The 11,527-nt window shown below is 37.5% G+C and overlaps 1 protein-coding gene across 1 annotated transcript in view; it reads right to left on the bottom strand.

Moving 5' to 3' along the window:
- Nucleotides 1-11,527, bottom strand: part of MYO3A (myosin IIIA) — a 176,002-nt gene that overhangs the window by 17,477 nt on the left and 146,998 nt on the right. The gene's annotated exons all lie outside the window — the stretch shown is intronic.

Raw genomic sequence — 11,527 nt, 5'->3', positions numbered from 1 at the left:
AGAAAAAAAAAAAAAAAAAGAATCCTGGAATGTATGGTATGGTCACATTTATGTAAAATTATAAATATGCATGAGGGCATGTGCATACTACAGAGATAAAAAAAATCCCAAAACGTGTTGAATTTTCAGAATTTCCAATTAATTCTTATATCTTGCAGAATTGACTTTTTTCTTCACCAGAATAATGCTAAATATTCTTAAAGGTTGTCTTCCCTTAAAATATGGCCATGTAATGTGGGCAGCCAGTAAGTGAAAATTATTGAGGAATGTATTCAACAGGGTCTAACTGTTCAGATTAAATTTCCCCAGGCTATTCTGTATTTTTGAAGAGCAAACTGCCTGTGAGCTTTTCAGCATACAAATATTTCAGAAAGGCGTTAAGTTTATTTTGCCCTCTAAATTTTTGTTCCTTTGGGCGAGCACAAACATTGCCTGCCAACGTCATTCTAACCCCTTAATTACAAAAGTGACATAAACATTTATAATCACAAATTACCAGCAGCGCATCAACGCTGGCAATAGCAAAATTAGGTTTGTGACTATTTTGTATGATGTGCATGATACGTATTAACTGGCAAAGGTTGCTGCTATATTAAATAGCCAGAAGGTAAAGTATTTATTTATATTGTAGTTCTGGTAATAATTTCATTAAGCATTTGAGTTGATCAGGAATGCAATGAAAGGAAAAACATCTCAACATTTTGCATTCAGAAGAAGACAGATTTAAAACTCATTGCCAATATTTGCTCTAGAAAATTGAATTTCAGTATTATTCTCATTTTAATCATAATTATACTATTTTACTTAAGTAAACATGCAGAGTATAATTTGCAAAAGTATCACATGTATAAATAGGATATTAGCAGCACAGAAATGCACTTATGTTATTGTAATATCTTCCTTAAGAAATCAATTTTTTAGTTTTTGTAAATTCCCATTTACAAATGGACAGTCATGAACTTTAAGCAATATAGGGACCCAGAGGAAATCTTAGAAGGGAGGAATGAATATTCACTGCTATTTGTTAAAGGCAAGATTCACCGTAGTCAGGTTCGCAACCTGTCTGCCTTTCACCTCATCTGCCCTTCAGCCAGGGGAGGTGCTCTTGAACAGAAATGGATGCAGGTTCTGAGCTTGTGTGGACAGTTCAGTCCCTCTGCACTCCTCTCTGCCTTGCACTGCCTCATGCTCTGAGTTCCCAGAGATATTTTCACTTCTCATGGTTGCCCTGAATTGGACCACTTGTTTTACTCCACTGTGTTCCCTTGAGTTTTCCTGAGGTGAAGAGCTGTAAGTCTGCTCTGAGTGTCCTGAACACTTCAGGGATGCCTTACTGTTCAGTGGTCTGGCTGGCTCACAGGCTCCCTCTGACCTTCTCAGCAGGGAGCTGTCAGCCTCCAGCCCCATTCGGAACTGCTCAAGTGATTCCTTTAGCTCTTCTTTTTCTATCAACTGAACACCGATGCCCTAGAGCCAACTCCCACCTGTCCTTATCCTACAGCTCATGGGCTTCAAGCTTTCTGCCACTCTGGTTTGAGTACTTTGCACAAGAACCTTGAAAACTGAGCATTTAGTCTTTCAATAAATTACACTCTTAGGTTTGGGGAAGAGGCTGCCCCCAGCCTGCCCCTCCTGTCTCACAGAAGAAACAGAGGAGAATAATGCAGCTCTATTTGTGTGGTGAGACCCACAGACGTCCCCTCTGGACCACCATCTGTCTCTTGGACATGCTCACTATGTATCTGCCATTTTCTTCCGTCACCCGCGTAGGGCACAGGTCTTGGATTAGAGTCCTCAGAGGCTAGTTAGTTTCGTTCTGGTCCGTGCGGTTAGGTTGCTCCCTCACCCCCAGCCATCTAGCATACATAAAGGGGGGCGCCCTATGAGAAGCACACGGGAATGCACACAGTGACGCTGACAGTGTCTTGAGAGTGCCCCCTACTGGGTGTCATGTTGAGCTGTGAGCATGTATCCTGTGTACGACCGTCCATGGGACTATGGAGACAAACAACAAAACTACATGCTCACCTGACGGGAGAATAAGGAAAACTCAGAGGTGGCATTTAAGAGCCCCCCAATTACCTCTTGGTTGTTTTTCAAGACCATATTGATCTCTATCTGAAAAATATATGGGTATATAGCTCGAGGTGAAAACCTACGTTAATTTTTTTTCCAAAGAGCCAAATTTGGGAAAATTATTTATTCACTGCTCAGTCACTTTCTCAAATTGCCCTGTAAAATCCACAGAATAGAAGAATACTACCTGATTTTAAACAAGCAACATTCAGTTTGTTTCTGGCCTCCCCCCACCTCCCACTCATACTTTGTAACAACAGATAGGTGGTTCTTATCAAGGTAAGGTGAAATGCACCAATATTTTTTAAAAGCTACTATTCCTTATAAGGACATGTCTGGTCACAGGCATGGCCACAGGAGGTGGCAAGACAGCTTTCAGTGGCACAAGACAGCCTGGCAGCAAAGATAATTTATCTGGAGATGGCATTCTAGTCTTCTCCCACCTGGTGTGGAAGCCCTGTACAGGCTGCAGGAACATTATTCAGATTCTTCCTTTTGTACAGAATGGACTCTGAAGGTCCAAGGTAGGGAGGGATGGAGAGTGTCCACTCTACTGGAGAGCAAGCACTTGGCCCTCCCTCCACCAGTCTCTCGGCTTCTCTAGAGCCCTGTATATGGATGCTCTTGTCAGTAAACCCCCTGACACGGGGGAAGATTAAGCTGACGTATTTACAGGATTCCCATTCCAATTCTGCAGTCTTGTATCCCTAGTTAGATTAGCTAGCGGTTTGCTAAGGTTCTTCCTTGAAAGATGAATTTTAAGGGCTGTTTATATTCCATATATGAATGTGCCAGTACTTATTAATCATTTTCTTATTGTCTAATTTTATTTTTGGCCATGTACATAATTTTTCTCTTTCAGCTCTGATTAGTTCCTTAGGCTATGTTCTCATAAGTGGGCTTACTGGGTGAATGACAGAAACGATTTCAATGCTTCTTTACATATTTTGCCAAATCACTTTTTGAAATGTTGTGTCTTTAGTCTCACCATTAGTGTTTGAGGAGAATTAAACTAGCACATTCTTGTCACCGTTAAATATTTTTTCATCCCTGCCATTGTGATGAGTAAAAAATAGTAACTTAATTTATACTTTTAATTTCCATGGCAATCATATATTTGCTTGTTTTCCATTTGCATTTGTTGTTCTATAAATAAATCAATGTGTCCATTTTTCCATGGAGGGTGACTGTGTTTTTCCTAATGATTTATAAGAGCTCTTTCTATGTTACATACGTTTACCATTTTTCCACTTGTTCTATGTATTTTATCCAGTTTGTCTGTAGCTCTTTAAATGAGGCTTTCTAATGTCTAGGTTTTAACGCTTACACAGTGCAAATCGACCACAGTGTTTCTTTGTAATGCTTCTTATTACTTCTTATGCTTTGTCATTTCCTAAGCAGAGACTGTGAAATAGTCAATTCATATCATCTGGTTTCTCTTGGTTTATTCCTCACATTTAAATCATTAATATATCTGGTAAATATTGGGGTATTCAGTATAAGGTAAGGCTGTTTTATTTATTCTCCCAAAATCAGAAAAATTTAAGCATTATATGTCCATTTCTTATTAGTTTACTGTATATCTTTTGGGGACAGGTTTTTATAAATACTACACTCAATTTTAGGGCTATCTGTTCTGTTCCATTAATCTGTGGTTGATTTTCGTAACAGAGGCATATGGTTTTAATGGTAGCTTTATATTACTTGTCCTACCATCTAAAAGGCAAGACCTCATTTATAATTATTCTTTTTTCCTGAAATTTACAAATGATATCTAGGGACATTAAGTTCTAAAGAAAATCTCATAGAAATTGAACACAACTTTTTTAACCTAGAAATCAACTTTAGAATATGTTTACATTTTCTTATCTTTCAATCCAGAAACACAGTGGGTCATTCCACTGTCCATCTGCTTTTTTTTTTTTTTTTTTTTTTTAATCTTTCTGTGGTTTTCTTGCTAACTTTATTTCAAGGTATTCTATTTGTTTTCGCTCTTATTTCCAATATGTTCTTTTCCCAATATAAATTATTACAGGAAAGCTACGTATCTTTGCTGAATTCTTTTACAAGCACCAAGCATTATGTTGGTTCACTCTCTGCATTTTTATTGTCAAAATTCATGTTGTCTGCTAATACTCCTATAATCCTATCTTCTTCTTTTCAATAATCATGCTTTTCAGAAACTTCTGTTTGCTGTCCTATTGCTTCAGCTAGAAATTCCCAAATAAGTAACGTAAAAAAGTGTTGTTACTAGCATCCTTACCTTAATCCTGCTTTTTAAAGGAACTGCTTTCAGTGCTTTACCATTATTATGATGTTGACAATTGATTTAAGAAATATACTCTTTATACTGCTAAAGAATCTCCCATTTCTAATTAGGTAAGAGTTTTGCTTTTCACTAGGACTCAGTGTTAGATTTTATTGAAAACTGTTTTAGCATTTATCAAGATGGCTTTTTTCTTTTGAACTTTGGATATTATGTTACATTGATATGTGTTATTTGGAGAGTCTTTTAATGTAATATGCATTCAATTAGCTAGTACTATCCTTCGGAGTTTTACCTCTAAATCCCTGAGATTGAGCCATAGCTTTCTGCTTCTTTTTCCTTCCTTTCTCCCTCCTCTCCCTTCCTTCTTCCTAAAAGGTTATTTGTCAGACTTTGCTTCTAGGGTAGATGATCTTCATAAAATAGGTGACTTTCTGTATTTTTCTTTTTCTCCCAAGCAGATCACACAGTATGGAAATTACTTGCTCCATGAATTTTGAATGCACTTGTCTAAAACACTATGAGTTCCTGGAACACTTTTTTCAAGGGAATTCTTTGACAGACATCATCGTATTGACTATGTCTTCTCAGAAATGTACACTTTAGCCTCATATTTGTCTCTGTGAAATTGACTGCATTCATAGCATGCCAAGATTTTAATATTATCAACCATAGTTATTATAATACTGTTCTTATTTCTATTTTTTTGTGGCTTCTTTTTCAGGTAATTAGTCTCTTTTGTTTTCTTTTCAAAAAATACTATTTTAGCTTCATTTAGATATCTGGTATATTTCTGTCTTATCCAAATTATTTCTCTTTTTGTGTTTTTCCTGGGGCTGGAAAATACTTGTTCTCCTTTTTTATTTTAAAAAAAGAAATCTTACTTTACATCCTTTTTTTATTATTTTCTCTCAGCTAATCATGAAAACATTTAATGATTTGAATTTTCCCATGAATGTAGAGCTGGTTGCATTACATGCATAGTTTTTATATGTAGCTATTCTCATTTTTATCATTTTGAAATAACTGATAACTCTAATTATAATTGCTTCACCTCAGATTTCATACTGATTTTTAAGACTTATTTTTACACGTCTATCTCAATTGCATCATGGTCAGAAAATGTAATCTGTTTCAGTTTTGATATTTGGGAGTTTATGGACTAGCCCAGTATGTCTGTAAGAAAATTTTAAAAATACACTAGATATTTAAGAAGGTATTTTCTCTATGTGATATGAAATTATAAACTCCATGTGAATTTACCTTGTTGACTATATTATTTTGTCAAATATGCTATGTAATTTCCCTTTGAACTGATCTCGTAGCTAAGTAATATGATGTCAAAATATGTAAAGAAAAAACTGTTTCCTTTGCTGAGGACATGGTTAGTCTTTTTTTCGTGCATTTTTTAATCAGAAATTTAATGGGAACTTGGGGGGAAATATACTGTTCATTGCCCTCCTGCTTCCATGGCAGCTCCGTGTTCTCTGTAGTTTAGAATAGATAAAAATTGTGGAATGAGAAGAAATAATTTGGGTGCAAAAAATTTAACTATTTCCATTTAAGGCTTCTAGGTCAACTGTTCTGTTAGAATTAAATCAGTTAGCTCATCAAAATCAATAATTTACACTTGATAATTCAGAGTGTAAACCCATGTATAGCAAACTGCTTTTATGGTTAGTATTTAATATAACTAAAATGCTAAAAATAAATGATACTCACTGAATTGTAAGGTTGTAAATAAAATCATTTGTTTTTGGATACTGAAGGTTGTTGTTTTTTCAAAGATTTGGGGGGAATTAGTATTATTTCTTATGAAGAGAGAATAGTAGCAAATAAATGTAAGAAGATAAGTGATCACCAGAGGTGTGTTGGGAGGAAAAGCAATATAACTTCTGATCTCTCTTTACTTTCTACTCTTAATGAAAAAAAATTCCTATAAAGTATGTGACCCAACATTATTTGAGCTACCTGGTCTTCACAAGGATATAAATATGTTTACAGGTACACGTGCAGACATATTCTTGGATAGTTTGCAAAATGCATTTCTTGGGCCAGCACTACAATGGTAAATTGACAGGCATACCTTAACAGCAAATACCAAATCTGCACCATAATAACTGAAAATATTAGGCCTACTGCATGAATCTAGATGCCATAAGAATTTAGAAATAAATAGATTGCTCTTTTCTTCTGACATTTACTCTGAAAGCATTTTCATTATATCTACTGTATGTATGCATGGCAAGGGACTGCTTTGATTTAGAGCTGAATTTACTGATGGTATTATGTAAATGAAGCATGGGAATTATCATAATGTCCTTATTTGTTAACCTTGCAACCCGTTAAAAAATTACAGCCTGTTGGACAGTCATAGCTTCTTTGTAAAAAGAGAGAAAGAAAATATGCTTTTGTGTTACTAGGGTATATTTATCCTACAATTAATCTTTTTCTTCTCTTCACAGAGGTCAACACAAATTGCCAGGTGCACCACAGTTAAGAAGAAACCCCCCTCCCCCCAAAGGAGCAACTCTGCACATTATTCAAAGTGAAATAATGCAATGTCATTGTATACTTCTGAATACAACAGCATAGGCTCTATGATCAAATGGCCGCGCTCTAGTTATATAAATCCTGTACTAAATTTCTCTCAATGAAAATGTAGGTGCAGTTAACTCCTATCAGTTTCAATTTATGATTATTATCAAAACAAAGATATAAAATAAGCAGTTTGTGTACTTACCTAATTTTATTTTTAAACTTCTTAATTAGTTGCTCAGTTTCCATTTGGACATTATTTTACTTCTGACACTTTCGCACATTAAAAAATGTCTCACAGAGAGAGAACCTTATAAAATAAGGTTACAGCTTGTTAAAGTAAAGTTGAAAACTTAATTATTCTCATTTATTATCCACATTTTCTAGGGCTTGCTTTTTTTGTTTGTTTAATCTTTTATTATAGAAAATTTCAAATATTCACAAGAGTAGAAAAGAACAGACAGAATAGCGGAATGAACCTCCCTGTACACATCACTCAACGCCAACAGGTATCCAGCCCAGGCCGATTCTGTGGTCCTTTTCTCTTAATCTGTCTTTAAATCAAGCTGAACCACCAGATAACCATACATTCAAGATATATTACTGGCCCCTTCACTGTTTTCACCACACGACCATTAGGCATGATTATAACTTAGAATATCCTGATGAATTTTCAAAGTGACCTCTAGAAAAAATTTACTTTTGTACTTTTTTTTTAAAATAGATCTTCATTGGAGCATAATTGCTCCATGGTACTGTGTTATTTCTGTTTTACACCAAAGTGAACCAGCCATATGCACACATATGTCCCCATGTCCCCTCCCTCTTGAGTCTCCCTCCCACCCTCCCTATCTCAGCCCTCTAGGTCTAGGGCTTTCTTCAGAATAGGTAAGAAGCTTTCCCAGGTCACTTTACGTAATCCAGCTAAGGCTGATTGAGTTATTACAACGAAGTTGGGCGTAGCAGTTATTTGAAGATGCCTGTAGATTTTTGAGAAGCATGAGACAATCAGGTGACTATCAGGCTGACTTTAGTGACATAATTATTTGTAAACTAGCTTGATTTGGTCTTCCAAGTGAAATTTTTCATGGGGAGGTATGGTTTGCCATGAAGGTCAGTGCTGCAGCAGTGGCCTGTTGAACCCCGGCTGGCAGGTTCCACAGCATATCGGCTAAATGTGCCTCTGCAGGTGCTGGCAGCTGCTTGCACTGCGAGGTTCCAAATTGCGGGGTTAGCAATTCTGATGATCTAAGGAGATAGGACTTCTATACATTAGGCCTTCTACAATATAAGGCCTTCCCTGACTAGAAGTTTAAAAGCATACAACATACAAAAATAAATAAACATTTAAAGAATGTAATGCGACATTTTTTTTGTTTTAATAAAAACAAAACTTTAAAATCTTTGCTCCACTGGCCACTGTACTTTGCTCCACATATAATTCTTGGAGGAAATTAAACAGCTTTCCAGCCAATTAATAAGCCATTTTTAAATGCCTACGGTGTGATGAATAAGTGTGCTAGGGTAACAGAAAAATGAATATATCGTACATGGCATGGTCCTGCTTGCAAGGGGTGAAAATCTGACTGAGGAAGACAAAACCAATCTACATGAAATAACTTGAGGATAAGTAAACATGGACCGTGGTACTGATAATCTGCTTCCTCCTATAAGTGTGCATCTGAATACCTGTGTGGGGTTTGTGATGTCTGAAGGTATGTAAGTATAACTGGGAAAATCACTAGAATCGGAGGAAAAGGGAACAGGTGGTGGAAATTCTTGGTTTAAATGTGGTCAGAAGATTGGCAAACCCAGGCTGGTTTACAGAGAAATTTAGGATGGAGTTTGATTTTCCTGAGGTAAATAAGCACATCCAAAGAAAGGTACAATAATGAATCTAGATCCCTTGCAGGGATTAAATATTGACCAAGCAATATCTGGCCCAATTTGTGACCTCAGTTTGAATTCCTTGAACTATATTTACTGTGAACTTTTATAAACTATTCAAGAAATTTTTTAGAAAGCTGCCTAGATCATTAAAATATCTGAACATAGACTACACCTAATGACAAAACCTGGCAGATATCAGAGGGTGAATCTCCCAGAAGCAGCACAGTGATTATCAGCACCCCCTTTTCCCTTTGTGTCTATTCACAAACGTTAGGGGAAGTTGTAAGTAACTGTTAACATATAGGAGATTCAATGGATATTTTATAGTTCTCTCCCCACTTGCTCTGTCAGCATCATCCTGCACCATCCTGCATAATATCTTTAAAACCCTCTTCCTGTGGCTTCTGAAGTACTGGGCGCCCTGGTGTCCCTCCCACCTCTCTGGTTGGTCCTCTTTGCTGGGTCCTCTCTACCTGACCCATACATGTCTAGACTCACGCTCTGGTTCTCTTCTCTTCTCACCGTAGGTGGATTTCCTAGACGATCTCATCTACTCAATGGCTTGTCACCATGCACGTGTCCACCCGCCTGGCAGGTCATCTACCGATTAACCTTTGCTTAAGACTGTTGACTGTCTCAGCCACCACTTCATCTGGGTTAAGTGGTCACAATGTACAACAGTTCAGATGTACAAAAATGTCACTTGATGTTCCTAAAACTCGACTTAATTCCTCCCTCTTAGTGCTCATTTCGATTTTCTAGCATGACGTTACTGTTAACGAATCCTAGTTAAACTCAGCTGCTTTCAATTTTCTTAGTGTCTTCTGAGAAAACTTAGTCATTCTGGGTTTCTGTTTTCTCCCTGGGCCACTGCATCTCCCAGTGTCCTTCCTTCCTACTTGGCTCTGGGTTGTCAGGTCTGCCCAGACCCCTCTGTGTCTCCAGGCCACTTCAGGACCTCTCTCAGGCACTTCCTCTGCTACTCTCAGGGACAGGGGAAAATTCAGATGTTTGCCAGGCTGGCCTTCATTGAAGAATGAAGTGAACTATTTTGACTTTCTAGTAAAGTTCTGCTGCTTTTAGGCCTTTTCAAAGTCCCTGACAAAGCAATCTTGAGAAAGAGGAAGAGTAGAGGCATCACACTTCCTGATTTTAAGCTAAATAAAAAGCTAAAGTAATCAAAACAGTACGGTACTGGCATTAAAACAGACACATAAATCAATGGCACAGAACAGAGAGCCCAGAAATGAACTCAAGTATATATGGTCAACTAATTTTGACAAGGGCATCAAGAATACATAATGGGGAAAGAATAAATAGCACTGGGAAAACTGGATATCCACATGCACAAGAATGAAATTGGAGTCATCTTACACCATACAAGAAAACCTGAAACCATAAAAATCCTAGAAGAAAACATAGGGGAAAACCTTCTTGACATTGGCCTTGCTAGTAATATTTTGGATATGACACCAAAAGTTCAGGCAATAAAAGCAAAAATCAACAAGTGGGACTACATCAAACTAAAAAGCTTCTGCACAGCAAAGGAAACCATCAACAAGATATAATAGGCAACCTACAGAATAGGAGAAAATATTTGCAAACCACATATTGGATATATTTCAGACAATATCCAAATAACCAAAATAAGGAACTCGTGCAACTGAACAGCCAAACACACACACACACACACACACACACACACACACACACACACACAAGCAACCAGATTAAAAAATTGGCAAACAACCTGAATTGACATTTTTCCAAAGAAGACATGCAAATGGCCAACAGTATATGAAAGAGTGCTTTCATACAAATCAAAATCTCAATGAGATATCACCTCACAGGTATCAGGATGTCTATTATCAAAGAGACAAGAGAAACAAATGCTGGCGAGAGGATGTGGAGAAAAGAGGACCCTTGTACACCTTTGGTGAGAAGGTACATTGGTTCAGTCATTATGGAGAAGAATATGGAGATTCCTGAAAAAACTAAAAACAGAGCTACCATATGATCCAGCAATCCCTCTTCTGGGTATATATCCCCCCAAAATGATATGTTTACGTTCACTGTAACATTATTCACAATAGCCAAGATAGGGAAAACAACCTAAGTGTCCAGCAACAGATGAATGAATAAAGGAGATGTGACACTCACTCACACTCACACACACACAGGAATATTATTCAGCCTTAAAGAAGATCCTGCCATTTGGGACAACATGGTTTAACCTGGAGGACATGATGCTGAGTGAAATAAGCCAGACGCAGAAAGAAGAAAAACCTCATGATCTCACTTATACGTGGAATCTAAAAAAGTCAAACACTAGCAGAATGGTGGTTACCAGGGGTGGGGAGGCGGGGGAAACAGGGAGATGTTAGTCAAAGGGGACAGAGTTGCAGGTGTGCAGGATGAATAAGTCTAGAGATCCAATGTACAGCACGGTGACTACAGGTAATAATACGGTACCGAATCCTGGGAATGTGCTAGGAGAGTGGATTTCAGGTGCTCTCATCACACACACACCAAAAAAGGCGACTATGTGAGAAGAAGATACGTTAATTAGCTTGACTGCAGTCATATTTCGCCAGGTATGTGGGCCTCCAATCATCACACTGTGCACCTTAAAGCATTTTCAGTAAACACACATACACAACACACGACACACACAAAACTCCCTGGATGGTCAAAAGTGCAGGTCGTGGCAAAACACTGGCAGGCTCCACTCCCCTCCAGGAAGCGTCCGCGGCACCC

Source organism: Lipotes vexillifer, unplaced genomic scaffold, assembly GCF_000442215.2.
Source record: "Lipotes vexillifer unplaced genomic scaffold, Lipotes_vexillifer_v1.1 scaffold738, whole genome shotgun sequence".
NCBI classification, from domain to species: Eukaryota; Metazoa; Chordata; class Mammalia; order Artiodactyla; family Lipotidae; genus Lipotes; species Lipotes vexillifer.
This window is presented reverse-complemented; position numbering and strand designations above follow the sequence as displayed.